The sequence below is a fragment of the Pipistrellus hanaki genome, assembly GCF_964339955.1.
Source record: "Pipistrellus hanaki genome assembly, chromosome: 7".
Taxonomy (NCBI): Eukaryota; Metazoa; Chordata; class Mammalia; order Chiroptera; family Vespertilionidae; genus Pipistrellus; species Pipistrellus hanaki.
Window position 1 is genome coordinate 51843108 of NC_140509.1, and position 13845 is coordinate 51856952.

A 13845-nucleotide genomic window follows, 5' to 3' on the forward strand; every position below is an offset into this window, starting at 1 on the left:
ACCCACGTTTTCATTTCAAACTGGGCCCCACACATTATGAACCTAGTCCTGCTCCTGAGCCTGGATACTGGAAGGAAATGCAGCTTTGCTTGGTTCTCTAGAACGCTCGTGGGAGAGCTATAAGTCACAGGTGCACTGAAGCCTGAAGCCACCAGGCTGAGATGAAACCAACCATCCCACCCAAGATGATCACGGGTGATGATCAGAAACTGTGAAAGATAATCAAATGGCTGCCGATGTGCTACATCTTTACATTTTAGGCTGACTTTAACACACACGCACGCATGCATGAACATAAGCACGTGCACGTGTGCACATGTGCCCATGCGTTAAATGGATCACTGAATTATATGTCACAAATTCTTAATCTTTGGGAAGCTATAAAAGAGAAATGAGTGGTTAAAAAAGAGAAGAGACACTTCCTTTAGACATTTTCTTTAGAGCTTTTTCTCTAGCTGGTAACCATTAAACAGGAAAGGGGGGTATATGAGGGGAGTGAAGGGGCCTGGAGACCAGGAAACAAGGCACAGCCTACCTGACAGGTCACTGCCAGGGATCTAGCCTCTACCTGGCACCTGGCGATCCAGGGGTGAATCAACTCCAACAGCCTAACTGAATGAGGTAAAGAGAGTAAAAAGAGACCATACCTCATTAACCTAACTAATCTCCATTCGGTTTCCAGGTCTCCCGAGATCAGCCCTCACACAGCGGAACCCTCTGCAGCGCCATCCTCTGCCGGGGTCTGCAGGTTTAAGAGAAAGAGGCCACTGTTCATCAAGGACTCATCCTGAGCCAGACTCTCAACCAACACTGGTTCTAATTCCACAAACAACCCCATGGGGAGGTTTTATCGCCCCATTCTAGGAGTTAGGAAAGGAAGCTGAGAGTAATGAAGCAACTTTATAAAGCCAATGTCCACTGAGTGCTGATTAGGTGTAGGCTCTGCTGTGTGCTCCATAACCATTACCCCACTAAATGCTCATAGCTTCACTCTGAAGCAGGGAATAATGTCATCTCTGTTTCGCAACAGATGTACCTACTTTCAGGAGAGTTTGGTAACTTGCCAAATGTCATGGAGTGGCCACTGAGAGAGTAGAGATGCTGGGTCAACACCCAGCTCAGAACCTTTCTACTTTGGCAACACCAAAGGCCAGGCTCAGCCCACAGAACACCTTGCTGCCTCTTTGTAAAACTCTCTTGACATCAAAAGTGTGGTCTTTGGAGGGAGAAGGGGATATATCTCCCTCAAATCCCTTGGCCCTGTTACGAGATTACTGAAATGTTTAGACATTGCAGGTGGGGAGATGCACAAAGGCTATTTGGTAGCAGATATCACAAAACTCAGTGAGTTCATTCTATATCCCACAAGGTTCATCAATGGAGTATGCGATACAGACTAACTATAGCAAATAGTACAAGACTTGGCGGTGGCCTGGGCAAAGCTCTCTGGAAACATACAGGCTCATCTTGCTTCTACTTGCATGAAATGTCTTTGTATATCTGTAAGCCTGACCATTGCTTGGTTCCACTTCTCTCAGAGGATCGAGGCAGCACCTCTTACAACAAATGCAATCAGCTACACCGTCCAGGCTGAGCCCTATCACCATTACAAGATAATGTGGCTCAAACACAGAACTTAAGCCCTTCCTGTCTTTTTAACTTATAGTCACAAGTTTTTTTTTATATATAACTTTCTGGGCTGATTATGCTGTCAGTTCCTAAGGTAGGCAATACCACCCCACAGACACCTCTTCTCCACGTCCTAGATGGGATCTTACACTATCTATTCCCAATCATGGCTTCTTGCTTATTGTGTAAATTGCATTTATCACTCTAAAAGGACATGAAACATCTTGACTATTTTCTCTTATGTGGGGCTTGAAATGCATCGATTTCTGTTGCTACAGCCCTAGTGATTGTTTATTATCTGTCAGTTCTAGTTTACTTAGAAGTTGCCTCTACAGAACCTAGCAGTCTACAACTAGCTCACAAAAAAGAGAGAATTAAGAACCATATTTCATCCACTTGTTGACATTTGCCATCCACCTTCCCGATTCTGCTCAGCATGTTTCTAGTGGAAAGGTCTCTGGCATCCGAGGGCTCTCTCTCTTCCAATGGCAGCAAAGTCCTCTAAATGCCTCCAGTAGTTAGAACACAGTTGTCACTTCTTGTGATCAGATTCAGAACTTCCTGTTATTGCTGTCACTATCATGAATGTATCTCACAGAGCAAAGCCACGTGTGCTGTATTCCCAGGAATAAAGTCAGGAATATGCTTACCCCAGACAGATCCTGGGGAACTGACTATCTCAGAGAAGTAAAGGCAGGTCTAGAGCACAGATGGTGGACGTTGCCAACAGAGATGTGGTGCTGGCAAAGTCATTTGATTTCTCGTGAAGGGTAGTTTTCTTCTCTGTAAATGGTGATGATAATAGCTTACGGGCAGGGTTCATGTTAAAATTAGAAATAAAAATAATAAAATTAAAAATAATGTCTGAAAAACACGTATTTTCATGCTTAGCAGATAGGAGGTCCACAGTAACCAGTTGCTGTTATTATTATGAAAAGAAACTGGTATGGTTCTGGCCAGGTAGAACATACACCACAGTTGCAGGTTAGATCTCCAGTCAGAGCACATGCAAGAATTAACCAATGAATGCCTAAATAAGTGGAACAACAAATCAATGTTTCCCTCTCTCTAAAAATAAATAAATAAATAATTAAAAAGAATAGACACCTTTCTTTAAAATGTTAGTCTTATTTTTAACAAAGTTACACGTGCACTTTTTTTATAGTTCTTTTTTTTTTTTATAGTTCTTTATTGTTGAAAGCATTACATATGACCCCTCTTCATAAGCACATTTTTAATGGTTAGATAGGGCTATTAGTCTTGTTTTAAAAACACTACCCCTAATGTATGTCTCCTTTTTTTGAATGAAATGTATTTCATTTTTTTATTTTTCAATTACAGTTTACTCTTATTTTGTATTAGTTTCAGGTGTACAGTATAGTGGTTAAAATACAGACTTTACAAAATGCCCCCCCACCCCCTATATTTCCAGTACCCAACTGGCACCATAGATACTTAATATATTATTATTTATTCTATTTCCTATGCTGTACTTTACATTCCCAAGACTATTTTGCAATTACCACTATATATTTGTTAATCCCTTCACCTCTTTCTCCCAGTCCCCCAACCCTGCTCCCCTCTGGCAGTCACCAGTCCACTCCGTCTGTGAGTCTGTTTCAGTTTTATTTCTACTGGCAGGCAATACCAAACTATTTCCCACATTGGTTGGATCTGTTTACAATCCGACAAGTTCATGGTCTCTTTGATTCTGGAAACTCTTGTCCTTCAAAAATGGAAAACTGTTTTAATTACTTTTTGGTCTACATTCTGGCTGCTTTCTTAATTTTTTATTCCCGAATGTCCACTGAATTTTTATTTCTTCTATTTTTTTTTCTTCTAGATCTCATTTTCTGAATGTTACTTTTTCATAGCCACTAGTTTTGTCTATGGTAATATAGCAATATCTATGGCAATATCTTCCTTCATCCCCTTAACTATATTAATAATATTCTTTGGTCCTATTTTCTTCTTCCTATTGTCTTCCTAGTGCCTACCCCCAGCCCAACCCCACCCCAGGTGCTTTTGTGGGTTGTTTCAGTCTCTGTCTGCCTTATCAAATGTTTTTCTAAAATGTCTGAAGATCCCAGGTTATCTGCCTCTAACAAGTTTATCAGAAGACAGATGTGCATGGGTGAGGCTTAGCAACTTAGTTTTTTTGTGTAGTCATCAGTCTAGGCTATTTCATTGGCAAACACTCAATGTCAATAAATAAAGATCTTTTCCCCTGGACTGGTCAAACTTTTCAGAGAAGACTCTTTCAGTCTTCTGCACATAGGTGCAGCCTGACTCTGCATGCTGGGCCCAGGAGAAAGGGAGAGTAGAGGCACAACTGTCAGTATGTAAGTATTCACTTTCTCCCTGTTGTTAATATAAATAAACCTGCATAAATAAATCTCCAGTTTCCTGCCAAGCTGGTGCAGAATGGGAGAGAAGTTTTTTAAGATATGTTTCTATGTTAATTAGGAAAACAGTTTCTTTCTCTCTAAAAATAATATAGTTCAGAAGTAGGCAAATGGTCCTGGATGTGTGTGCTTGCTCAATGAGATAATTCAAAGACCCAAGTGTATTCTATTTATTGCCCCTCTTCTCCTAGAAGGTCCTCTTCATCTACAAAAAGTAACATGTCATGCGATATCTACATTCCAGCCAACCTAAGGAGAGGAGGGAGAGAATGAAGGGCAATCAGCTTCTTTTCTAAGGACCCAACCTACCATAGCCATTAGCTGGAATTTATTCATGTAGCCATATCTCTCTGCAAGAAAAACTGTGACATGTAACTGCTAGCTGGGCAGTATGTGCTCAGCTAAAACTCAGTGATGAGGGAGTTCTATTCCAAAGGAGAAAAGGGTGATTGGGTTTGGAGATAGTAGATTTCTCTGCCAGTCTCTAAAAAACAGATTTTCAAGCAGTCATCCTGTTCTTGGCCCCACCAGCACTTCCCCCATTCTTGGCACCCTTCCAACACTTCACACTGATTCTGTGGTTTTCTTGGGGTTTTGCAGTGCTAATCAAATCACTTTTTTAGCTTTCCCAACTCTGGGTCAGGGTTCATATTCCTCCAATCTGCTTTGCTATTTGCAACTAATGGATCTGCTCTCCAGCCTCCAGAGTTTCATGGCTGTTGTCTTTCTTCTCCTTATCTCCTTTTCTTGAAGATTTATTCCTTTATTAAAGAAACCTTTCACTCTTATTTTAATGATTTGGGATTTGGGGAGAAAGTGATTAAATATGTGTGCTTGGCCAATTTTAAACAATTCCAATTTCACCAATTCTGACTTTTAATAGGGATTAAAAGTGATGGGCATCTGGTTTTGGTCTTTCATTGGTCATCTTTCATTTATTCATTTCTTCATTCTATAAGCATCTATTAAGTGTTTATTATATGGTAATCACTGGAGAGACAATGGCTTTATCAAACTCATAGCCCAAAGGCAGAAATAGAACATCAAGACTAAGAGGTAAACATGAAATAACACTTAAGAAACAAGAAACAAAGAAAAACAAACATTACACTGGAACAGAAAATAAAGAGATAAATGCAAGGCATATAATGCTAAACTTGCCTTGTTTTAGGAACTAAAAAGACACTACTGCAACTTTACAGCTTCTTATCTTTACATCTCCTTGCCTTCTGATTTCTAAATAGTTTCCCATAATTTTTTTCTTGTTTTTCCTTCCCAACTTATAGTTAGTGTTATAATGAATAGAACATTACCCTTTGACTCAAAAGGGCTCAAATTCCAACTCTGCCATTTTCCAGCTATGTGACTCAGCCAAGTTATTCAACTTCTCAGAACTTAATTTTCTTTGTAGAAGAATGAAAAATTATAAAAAGCTTATAGTGAGAACCAAATTAGGTAATTTATATAGAAGTATCTGGCAGACAGTAGGTACACAGAAACTGTTTAAAGTAAATCTGAATGTTGAATACATTCTAAGCTAATATTCAACTTGTATTTTCCCTCAAATAGGCAAAGGACTCATGAATTAGTTTTCTGCTCAGATAATGAGAAAAAATATGTAAATATTACAAACAAATATCTTAGGTGAAATCAGAATGTCTGGATCAGATCCATGGCTTCCTCCACTTAGAATTATATTTGAAGGTGACATTCATGCCCCTTGACATCTGTTTCAAAGGTAGGGATGTAACATCCCTATTACAAAATTATAGTTAATGGAGGATCTACTGTGTTTTGGGTAATTCATTCATTCTCATATTCTCTCTCTCTCTCTCTCTCTCTCTCTCTCTCTCTCTCTCTGTGTGTGTGTGTGTGTGTGTGTGTGTGTGTGTGTGTGTGGCATGGATGGACTCTTGGGAAGCATAAGCTCCGATTTGAAGTACTCTTATTTATTTTCCCACTACTTAATGTCTTAAATATTGTGAAATGCCCCTAAGAGATATTATTTAAACTTAATTCAACAAACCTTTATCATTCACTTCAAAGACATACAAATACTGTGTTAATGTGCTGGGAGGAATACTAACATCATCTTAATATTTGTGGTCTAGAATATACTACAGATTACTCCAAAGTCTTTTTCCCCCAGTGATTCAGAGGGCACTTTATGATCTTACAACGTCTCAGAGTAATCATTATGAAAATCAGTAACAATTCTATATAGACCTGCTTATACATAAAGGCTAACAAGGTCTAAAAGACACAAAACATTGGCAAAATGGACTTGCTCTCTTCTCATGCTCCCATAGCACTTTGTTCTAAATAGAATATGGAGATCTGTGCTGTAGTAGCCCAAATACAGACTGTCCCACCCCTGCTTCTAAAGTGTTCAGTGGGCAGATCTGCATCCTGTCCATTTTTGCATCCTCGGTACCTAAAATGCCTCAGGTACATGAGTGTACGTTCAATAAATGTAGACATTGGATGGGTGGATGGATGGATGAGTGGGTGGGTGAGTGGGTGGGTGGACTGGTGAATATCTAAAGGTTTTCTCTTTCTAATTTTTGCCCTAGAAAATATACACTTGTAAATGTTGAAATTAAAAACACTCTAGAAGCACAATGAAGCTTAGCACTTAGCGATGCTACCATTTCTACAGCACCATGTATGAGCGTGAATAAAGGGTTAATATCAGGCCTGGCTAAGGCAGGCCTGACTGAGAATGACCTCAGCTACCACTGCCCTGTTTCCTTGGAAACAGTAGAGTTAAGATAAATGGAGAACAGTTGTCTCTCCTTCTGTATTATGTGAAACAAAAACCTGCTTTGGGGGATCTGAGATTTCAGGCTTGATGAAAACCATATATGAGATTTGTGGGGGAGGGGGCTGTGGTCTCTCAAGGTGACCCCACACACCTTGACCTTGCATGGTTGAGGGGGCAAAAAATGCTGTCCTAGGATAGCTGTGGGGCCTCCTCGGGAGTTGATGACACTGTATCACCTTGTCTCCTACCAGGTTTCCTTCCAGAAAACTGAGTAAGTTTTGGCTGCTTTGGCTTAGTGGCTAGAGCCTCGACCGGAGGACTGAGGGGGTACTGGGTTGGATTCTGGTCAGGTCAGTGGAGGGCATATACCCCGGTTGTGGGCTGGATCCCCAGTAGGGAGTGTGGGGGAGGCAGCCGATCAATGAATCTCATCATTGATGTTTCTATCTCTACCTCTCTCTTTCTCTATGGACTCAATAAAAATATGTTTTTAAAAAAGTAAGGGTAATATTAGATTAAAGCCTGTCTGTGTCTCCTGATTTTCCAACTCAGATTCAAAATAGCAGCTAAACTGTCTCAGTCCGTAATCTTCATACCTGGCTTTCCTGCTCCAAATGTCACTCTCAGTACAAAGATAAAAGAAGGGGGGGGGGGGGGGGGCGGGGGAAGAGAAAAGAAAGATCTCCAATACAGTACTTTGTTCCCAAAGATGGAAAATAAATTGTTTGTAGATTTGGGATGTCATGAAACCCAGGCAAATCCCAAGCCGGCTCCCAAGAGGTCAGCATTATTGTCCCATCAAACACAGAATGGAAGGGATTAAAATCAATCCAAGTGACAATGTCTGAATTAGGCACTGCGCAATTTAAACTGCAGCACCAAAGAAAGGTCATTTGGGAAAGGAAGTGCCAAAGAGCAAAAGCAGGATGAGGGTAATTTGATGACTAGGGAAAGGTCAAGGGGCATATTCACTGAAGGTCTCACTGGATAGGTGAAACAAGAAGGAATAAAAGCGAATGCATGCTCATTGAAATTAAAAACTCTTTTTGGTTGTTCTTTCTGCTAACTTCTTATGGTCTGAAAATGATTCTAAATTCCTGAAAGCAACTCTTTCTTCTCTGAGTGAATGTTTCGATGCTTTTACCTGGGAGTTCCTTTCAGCCAGGAAAAGAGTTCTTTCTAACAGGGTCTAATATCCCTTGCAGGTATATGTAACATTTTCAAGCACCAAAGAGTCCACAAACTAATGAAGGCAAGAGACCATATAGGTGACCAAAAGCTATGCAAAGACCCTGGCTCATAGTCCTTGGAACTCACATCCACTAGGCTGACCATTTTCACTATCATTCATTATCATTCTTTTTTTTTTTTAATGCATTGAGAGCCCACCATGGGAAAACAAATTTGGCCCTAAATTTCTTTTACTTCTTTATTCCATGTGTTTAGTTCTAAAGAGGAGTGCATTAGATGTCATTACTCTCCATATATTTAAAAACATTTACACAATCTTTAGTGGGTCACTCTAAGAAATATTGATGGTTTCAGTTATATCAGCATAAAATAAAGGTAGATGTGAAATGGTACATCTTCCTACAATAAAATGATAAGTACAACATATTTAAAGTAGACTATACATACTATTCTTGTTTTTAGTAAAATTGCTTATATTCCTATAGCCCTTTATATGCCCAAGCATTTTGCATAAATCATCTCATTTGATATTCTAAATAATCCTGTGATATAGTTAGGCAGACATTATTATTACTATTCAGATCTCTTGAAAACAAATAGTGGTTTAAAAATATCCATAGAAACACAGAAAGTTGTTAAAAGACCTTAAACTACAACCTAGATATTCTGATCTCTAGCAAAATAATCTATCAAAGAACTTAATAAAACTAATGCAAATTTTTTTCAGTTTACTTCTACAAGACTTCAAAGTTGGTAAAAACAAATGAAAGTTGTTAAGCATCTCCCTTGATTATAAGGTAATTTGTCTGTACACTATTAATTTAAAAATTCAAGCTTTTATAAAACATAGTCATTTTTGTGAAGCTACTGGGTGAAGAATTTATCCTATTTCTTTTTTATTTCCCAGGAGAGAATTAGTTGGCAAATACAAGTTTAAAAAATCATATAGCTTAAGCACCAGTTCAAAAAATTTAATTCTATCAATTCGAATACTTTAATTTAGTCAGAATAAAAAAATTTTTAAATAAAAATTGAGACCCTGTTCCTTTGGTATTCATTCTAACCACTAAGCTCCATATTTTGTTTCAGAACAAACCTAGTGGGCATTTCAACCCACAAATCTTCAGATTTGCTTTAAATTCTTCTGGAAGATTCATACTTTTATAGGTGGGAAAGGAAATTAATAACTTCTGTAAAAGGGTAGAAAAAAAAGTATTTATAAAAGGATTTAAGGGCAGGAGCTTTGCAATTAAAAATACCATTTAAACATTCTACTTAAATCCAACCAAACTGGAGTGTCAGCGCAATTCTATTCGTTAATTTTGACATGATTTACTGAGTGTAATCCCCTTAAGTCAGAAGCTGACCTCAACAGCATTCAAGCTTCCTGTGGGATCAAAAGGAATAATAAGAAACATGTTACTACTGTAAAATAAGCAAGTCTGGTGTTGTGTGCACGTTTGTTCCTATGTTGTCAAGTAGACAAGCATGCAGCAAATACTCAGCAATAACAAAATAAATGTCCAGAGACCTTTTTCCACCCAACAAGCCGACAACTCAGCAACTTCAAACAGATTTTTTTCCTCTAGGAGCCAATTCACTTGCAGTGTAGGCTGATAAAGCAGTATTAATCTCCTGCTTTAAATCAAGTTTCTGTCACTGGGCTCCATTAATCTCCCCCCTGTTATCAAGTGTCTCCATGGCAGGAAATTATATTTCTAAATTGAATTTTGTTCTGGTTCAATGTAGTAAGAAATATTTTCCAGACTACTAATAGGATGCATAAAGACTGTGACTTTGACAATACTGTTAGATAAATAAAAACTATAAATTAAAACCACCTTTATTCTCGAGCCAGCATAATAGCAGAATAGAAAGCACTGATTACCTGAAAAGAGTAATCAAATAAAAGATTTTAAATGAAAAGTTAAGGTAGCAGATGGTTAACTTTTTAATTTACCTTTTTATAGCAAGTGCCCATAAAGGTAAAAAGAAAAAAAAATCAATCCAATGAGTCTCTTTGTGCTAATAAAACACATATTGATTCTTGGTGCATATGCTTACTCTACAAGATGCCTGAACATGGTCCACCACCGGTAATGGGAGCAGATACTGTTTACGAGCACTTCAGTGGAGACAAATTTACAGGAAAGAAATGTCTTTGAGCTGGATTTATTATGAAAGAACAAAAACTTATAACGATAAGCAACAAAGAGATTTCATTTTATGGGCAGAGATCCACCCTCAGTCGACCAGAACAATACAGCCAAATGGCAGTTCAGTGACTAGGAGAGGCCTTCAAAATTATAGTCTCCTTTTTTGTCAGTGAACAATACAGTGATTTCAATAAACTTTAGTTTATTCTCCATTGACATAAATGCTTTGTACTGCCACCTTTAATGCAGGCGTAGGTTCTCTGACAGTAGCAATTTGGGGAAAATCTCTTCAACATGTTATTGAAAGTGTGGTCCCAAGGTGGTCCACTTAAAACTTCCCATATTTAAAGAAACATTACATGAAAGGAGCTTTTCATCCTGCTTCAATGTGAAGAGTTTATAGGACACGTAATTAATTTTACCTGTACCAAGATGCTTGAAGGATAAGCAGGATCTGATAAATGCACACAGGAATGGGGGGAAAGTTTTGCAGAGATCAGGGAGATGGATGGATACCAGCATCTCTTTCCCACCTATGCATCTTGGCCTGAATAGATAAGATATGTGGATCAAATCGCTATTCCCTCTTCAACTTCGCATTCAGAATATCTCAAACAGAAGGATCGTGATAGACTTAAGTCACGGTTACAGATACTATCTTGGAATACCTTTAAAATAATACACAAATACGAGTCAAAACTGGAAAGCCAGCCGCAATTAAATAAATTGCCATCAAAAGATAAATAAATACAGCCTGCTCTTTTTTTATAAGTAAAAGCTAGGGGTAAATGGGAAGTCAGCATCTGAAAAGCATGCACCCTCCTCCTTTACCCTTTGACCCGTTATTACCTATATGCGTGAGAAAGAAACAGCAGCATCCCAAAGTAGGGGTCATAAGTCACATTCTTTAAAAGCAGCCAACTGGGAATGGGACATTTGAAAAAACTATGAAGCTTATTTTTTAAATTATTATCATTATATAACACAATTCTGACAGGAGAGCAGACAATAATATGCTCCTGGGAAGAATGGCAGCAAAAGAGGTCATTATTTTTCTATACGCTGCAATTCGACAATGAATTTTACATAAACACCACCACCATATGTCTAGCCTCTGGACTCACTTTTTGTCAGAAAGGCCAGCCATCTCGGCAAGTAGGATGTATATTTCAAGCATTTACACCGTGCTTCATTCAATGCCATTTGGTGGGGTTCCACATGGAATTAATTTGTGATCCTGAAAGCCAGTTAAGAAATCCATCTGCCAAAATGTTGCTTCGCATATGAAATGTATTTTCTAGTGGCTAATTTCCAGAAGCATCTCATAGCCACCGATTGATATATAAAAAGTATACTTCAATTACTATTCATGAAAGGGGGGTGGGGAGATCTACATTGCCTAAATGGAGTAAAAAACAGAAGTCACCCAAAAGCTCTTCCATCTTTCAGAAGAGAGATTCTTATACTGCATTTATTATAGTTCTCCAGCATCAGGCATTCTCTTGGACTGAATGTTCAAGATTCTCATTTTTACCATTTAGTCCCATTTTAAGAGAATCTCATTTGTCAAAACATATTTAAACATCCAGTCGTATTGGTCCAAAAGCTTCTCGTTCTAAATGTTTACAGGTAGAAAAGAGAAGTGTTAGGAGCCTACTTCACCTTGCCTCTTCCTTATATCTGAAAAAGTCTGACCAACCACACACCAGAAAATCAGGATGTAGCCAGAGGTTTCATTCCTCTGCCATGAGATAGTTTCTCAGGAAGGAAATCATCAGAAAGGTATCAGGAAACAAAGGACTGTGGCAGTCATCTGGAAAGAGCTCCAAGTACTGTATTTTAGGGAGCAAAGTGTTTAATTAGCTCTCTTCTGGAACAGAAAAATAAAATCTCCAAGTCAGCCAAGGAGAAAAAGATCACAAGAAATATTCTATCTCTAGCTCCCCCCAAATGGCACCCATTCTCAAATTTTTAAAATGTATCTTTAGTACCTTCCAACTTCAGATTTGAATATATTGAGAGCTTTGCTTTGAGTGATAGTGCTGGATTCTCCCTGAGCAGGTTTCCCAGGCCCGTGGTCGGCAAACTGCGGCTCGAGAGCCACATGCGGCTCTTTGGCCCCTTGAGTGTGGCTCTTCCACAAAATACCATGGCCTGGGCCAGTCTATTTTGAAGAAGTGCCGTTAGAAGAAGTTTAAGTTTAAAAAATTTGGCTCTCAAAAGAAATTTCAATCGTCGTACTGTTGATATTTGGCTCTGTTGACTAATGAATTTGCCGACCACTGTCCCAGGCCATTCACCTTGAATGTCAAATTTCCCAGGATGCTTCTTTATGAGAGCCTCACTTACAAAAGATACCAATCCTTTAAACTTGAGCTGAATAGGAGAATAGATGCTTGATTTTAAAAATATTTCATCAAGTTCTATCTAAGCAGAAGGGACAACTCCCAGGGCTAACATAAAGTGTCTTTAAAAATCCAACTTTATAAATGACCAGTTAATCAAGCATGAAAGCTTGATTGAGGAGGGAAGAAGGTTCACTGACGTGACTTCTTCACACCCATCTGGTTCCAAACAGCCAACACTTATATGAAAAGGCTGACGTTAATAACATTTTTCTTGTCTGTGTCAGTCTTAAGATCTAGCAATACCTACAAACTCCTAAAAAATTTTTAAACTAAATTCTTCAACATCCACAGAATGCTGAGGACAAAGCAGAATGCAAACAAACTAAAAGAGCAGGGACCCAGACCTTAAGGGGATTTTAAGAGTTTTTAATTCACTGCCGCCATTTAAATTTTTGAAGATTTTCCATAAGTATCCAAATTTCTGGCTTATTTTTAAGTTGGAAGATCTGGCATCACTGAGCCCTCCTTCCATTCTGGCAATATTTGATTGGCACTGAGTAGCTGCTGTTTAATCCCCAAGCCAGATAATCTCCAAAATCCTCTGGGAGCAAAATTCCGAACATCTAAATATGACTGTAGTTAAGTTGGTTAAACTTTTCATTCCAATAGCATTAACAAAATAGAATTCATAAGTGTGAAACTCAGAACAATTCTCTGAAGTTAAAATGAATTCCAGAATTGTGATTATTTAAAGTGACAGGATGTTTGCTCTTGTACCTAGCAGGATTACCATGGCAACAACACATCATCAGTAGGATAGAACTAACCTGTCTCATCACAATGTAATTCAAACTCTCATTCCCTATTGGTGGGTGAATAATTCAAAGCTCAGTGGATTCTGCTTCACAATGAACATGGAAAGATCATAAAGCAACCTCCCTATGAACACCTGGCTGCCACCAGCCAGATATCTCTGGGGTAACTTTTCTGACACCTCCTGCTGAAAACCCAAAAAGTCACAAGGATCTGAGCCCTGTTTTCACTGTCCATATTCATATACTGAAAATGAATATCAAGCAAGCCGTTCTGCATCATTAGTTTCAAATTCATTGAGGTTTCTGTCCTCCTTAAGCTTGCTTTAGGACTCCTGCCTTATCATTTGACAGGTATTTCTCCCTAGTCGTGGGCAGCAGTGCCAAAATGCTTGTTGAGCTGAAACCGGTTTGGCTCAGTGGATAGAGCCTCAGTCTGCGGACTGAAGGGTCCCAGGTTCGATTCCCGTCAAGGGCATGTACCTTAGTTGCAGAGTGTGCAGGATACAGCTGGTTGATGTTTCTCTCTCATCCATGTTT